Raw genomic sequence first — 4775 nt, forward strand, 5'->3', positions numbered from 1 at the left:
ATTAATCCACCCTCGATTCGTAAGCATATTTACTAAAATTGTTTACACAATTTCAATAATCTTGAATGATCACTTTGATCGTGTTTGTATTCAAGGTGTGACCTATCCCATTCAAGAAGATTCACTTTTTTTAGTTTATTAAACATATCAATTTTAAACAACATATCATCAAATTTCACGAAATTTTGCCAGCATTTCGCATTGGTCTTCAGGTTACACGAAATGAAAGTGATTACACATCACAATCAAATATGCACCCGAAGATCAATACAAAACACAACTGCAAAATTTCATGAAATTTAAGACATGTATATTAAAAATGATATGTATTAATAAACTATGAAAAAGTTATTACTCATCTTAAACTGTCCAACCGAACAATTCAAGATTCAATACTTGTAAATTATTATTACCATCTCCTCTCTATTCATTTGTAAAAAGTACATTTGTTCAAAAAAATATAGAGATAGTAAATAATTTTTGTATTGAATCTCAAATGGGAAAATAAGGCTAATTCACAACAACAAACAATATATTCAAGCAAACAAATAATTACATGTTCATATTAAAAGGAAAATATTAAGAATAGGAACCTGGGAGTGTGAAAGCCGATCAACTATCGAGAATGCCTGCGTATAAAGCCTCACCACAAAATACAATATCTAGACAAAAACAAACAATACATTAGTTAGTGTTTTAATAATTTAAATAATGAATTTATTTGTCATCCAATCATCACTTTTTAAGAATAACAAAAGTGATATTAACATTCATCTATGAAAGAATCCAATCTCGTTTGAAAACTTGCACCACAACATTATAAACATCACAAAATAAAAATGATAGAAATTGTCATTAAAACTAAAATTATAAAAGTGCATACACACAACTATCATTCGTCACTAAAAACCACAACCCACAACTTTAATCTCATTATGTAAAAACCATACAAATTCGATACAAACTTATCATGACCATTATGTAAAAACCATCACTGTCCTATCATCATTACATATAAACAAAATTTTAATAAAACTTACCACGAAGCCACGAAAAAGATGAACGTTGTGGAGGAAGCCGCCAAGGCCAGCGGTGCAGCGAGGCGTGGAGCAGCGGGGTTGAAGCATCGGGGGTGGAGTGGCGGGGCGCGGAGCAGTGAGGTCGGCGCATGGGGGTGGTGCAACGGCGACGCTGAGTAAAATGGAGGCGAGTGAAGATGGCGAAACGAAGGCACCACGCAAGAGAGATGGAGGCGACGAACAATGGAGGCGCCTGAGAGTAGAGTCCAATGGAGGCGGGACGGTGAAGAAGAAAGAAGACGCAGCAGTTGCGGGGAAGAAGAAAGAGGAACAGTAGGGTAAAAATTGTACGCTTATTGCAGATAAAGAAGTTATACTACCTCGGTTTTCCTAATCACCGAGGCAATAGACAGATATATGCCTCATTTCATCTCCTAACCGATGCCTATACTCATCTGAAAAAAAATATATGAAATGACACTTTTGCAATTATCTTCAACTTATACGCCTCGGTTTTCCTCTAAACTGAGGCATAAAGCCTTTTTCACACCGGCTCTGTGAGAACCGAAGTCGTATGGTTTGAACAGAAAGCATTGGAACGTTCCTTAAATCAGATGTGCTAGTGCCGGATAGGACATATTGCCTCGGGTCTTCAGTGAACTGAGGCAGTAGAGCAAGATTCAAAAAGTTCTCAGGCCAAAAGTCAATTTTGCAGGAATTTCTCAGGGTGTTAGGCATCGGTTGGAGTTTGAACCGAGGTCATATGTTGTATATGCCTCGGTTACGCTTGAACCGAGTTAGAAAAGTTAGCCTAAACTACAAAAATGCCATCGCTTTCTGATAGGCTTCGGTTCTGCCTAAACCGCTGCCTATGGTGCGAGTTTAAATAGCGTTTTTTTACTAGTGCAATGTGAAACTTGCACTCACTTATATACTGTAAATTGGTCTTATCACTAGTTGATGTAAGTCTTCTACCACTAAGTAATTATCTCTACTATTTTTATAAATGCTCATGATGCACTCACTTCAAGCAAAATAATATATAACCTTCAAACTCATCATTTTTTAGTATTTATGTCACTAAGAAAACAAAATTTGATATGTTTTCCTCTTTCATTCTATATGTACGTCGAAAAGGAAATTATCACTAAACTTAAAAACTTTTACATTATTTTTTTATAATTTTTTTTTGTCGTATGTTCTATCTTTTTATCTTTTTGTATTATCTATGCAGATATTTCGTGTTTTTATAATATGAGAAAATTGAATATCATCTTTATCTCCTATAATCTTGCATCTGTCTTTTCATGTTCATTAATTCAATTCTTTGTCGTCCATCAAATCTTAGGATTATTGTAATATCATATGATCATTTTCCGTGTTAACACTACTCATGGCTTCTTTCAACCTTTTTAATGGGCTCATATACAACATAAAAAAATTTGCAACAAAAATAATACAAAAAAACACAACTTACAAGTAGAGCTGTCAAAACGGACCACCTGACTCGGTCCAGCCCAACCCACCATGGGTTAGCTACTTAGTGTGTCAACCTAACCTGACTCACTTATTAGTGAGTTCAAAAAATTTAAACTCTGCCCTGCTTACCACATATTGGTGGGTTAATCGGGTTGACTTAATTAAAAAGATTACAAATTTTTTTTCTTCAATCCCAAAAACTAAATCATAATTCTAATTAAAATCTAAGTAAACTTCAATACATTTCAAATATAATCCAAAATTATCTTAAACTCCAAATACATCCTAAAATTACAAAAATACAAATTACTATCTAACATCAAATCATTGTTGTCACTTACACAACTATAATATTAGGGTCTTGAATGGATAAATTTGTAACATTTTCATCTCTTGAAGCATCTTCTTTATCTATATCTATAAAAAAAATTAACTAATAATATTGAAAGACTGAGTAGTAAATAATTAAACTAATTTCACAGTACTAACAATAATGTTACCTGTCAGTTCAAAACCATGCAATCAATTTTGAGTTAAAATGAGTGCCTCAACAATCTTTGGAAGAATGGAAGAACGATATTTGGTTAGCACACGAGAACAAGACTAAAGGCAGACTCATTAGCAATAGTAGTGATTAAAATGTTAAGCACGTCGCAAGCCATCATAGACAAGTTTGGACAATGATCTCGACGATCCCTTCAATAGCTCAATACATCCAACTTATAAAAAAACTTTGGATCAAGATTCACTTCATCCAAATAAAGATCCAATTTAGACCTTCTAGTATCATTAACATGTTAACTCAAATAATCAACATATTCCTAAGACAATATGCAAAAAATTTAATATGTCATTCATAAGTAAGAAATAAAAAAATATAAAATAAAGCATGATTTGTTAAACGGGAAATTTGAGAATTAAAAACTCACATCAAATTCATCCATCACTGACTAATCCTTCGTAAAAGAAACAAGTTGTGTTGGAGGGGAAGCTTGAGAACTTGAAGTATTTGAATTTAATTTGGCATATTCTTCAAACAACTTATACATGTTATCCTTTAAAACAATAATATTTTCTCCACAAGTAGAAGGGTTAATCTTTGAATAACAAAATCGAATTGCTTCAAACTTTACCCGTGGATCAAGAATAGTCCAATAACAAGAATGTCACAATAGTGATTCCAATACTTACTAAACTTGTTCATTATACTCAATGACATATCTTTAATTGTCGGATCATCACTTTTTACATTTTCCCGCAACAAACATTCAATTTTCAAAACTTGCATGAAGTAGAAGAACCTGAAATAAAATTAGTCATTACATAAAATAGCTTCAAGAACTCACGTTTTTCCAACCATTTGCCACTCATCATTTTTGATGGACAATGAACATAATTTCTATCACGAATATACAAACTTCTAAAGGCACGTTGATATATAATTGCACTCTAAAGCATGAGATAGGTAGAATTTCATCTAGTAATAACATTCATTCTCAAACCTACTTTGATATCAATACCCCTGACTTGAATAACACATTTTTTCAATGTAATTTTTCTTGCCTCCAATCCTCTCATACTTGATACTCTCTCTAATCTTATGCAAAGCATCCTAAACCACCCTTAATCTCTCTTGCATAATAATATTAAAGACATGGCACTACACCTTGCATGAAATTAATCACTATTACATATCAAACTATTTTGCAATTTCTATTGCTCACTCAATTTTTTTTTGCAACACCTCATTGGAACTAACATCTAATGTGATAAAAAAAAATCCTCTATATTCCCTAATCAAGCAACAAAGCAAAAAAAAATTATGCCAAATCATGACCAGTATGGAGGTTCCATTTTACAAAAGGTAATAATCTTACTATTTAAGCTTCAACTAGCATCAATAAAATCAATAGTCAAACAAATAAGCCCTTCTTGATTTATAAAACTCCAACAATCATATGTCAAATAAATTTAGCTATGAGATTTGCACATTGTAGGTTTCACCATCTCTTCGTGTTCATGAATTTGTTTTCAAATAATAGACACAAATATATTTCTACTTGGAAATTGTACTTCTAGATTTAGATACATACAAGTAATCCTTTAATCTACTTATATTCAACCAATTATATGAAAGCCCGTGTTGAATAGTAGCCATTGAAGTAAGGTCATTTATTACTTTTTGGTCAATTTCCCCATAATTTAATTTTCTAGCATGATTAATTATCATTTTTCTCACGTCATTGTCTTTTAATTTTTTTATGACCGTACACTTTG

General features: G+C 32.4%; 1 pseudogene; it reads right to left on the minus strand.

Annotated features, from left to right (window-relative positions):
• Window positions 1-492: 492 nt before the first annotated feature.
• On the minus strand, window positions 493-3992 carry LOC148203413 (zinc finger BED domain-containing protein RICESLEEPER 2-like; annotated as a pseudogene).
• Between the last annotated feature and the right edge of the window lie 783 nt (window positions 3993-4775).

This window comes from Vigna umbellata, chromosome 2 (genome assembly GCF_029865625.1).
Source record: "Vigna umbellata cultivar VRB3 chromosome 2, Vumbellata_1.0, whole genome shotgun sequence".
NCBI classification, from domain to species: Eukaryota; Viridiplantae; Streptophyta; class Magnoliopsida; order Fabales; family Fabaceae; genus Vigna; species Vigna umbellata.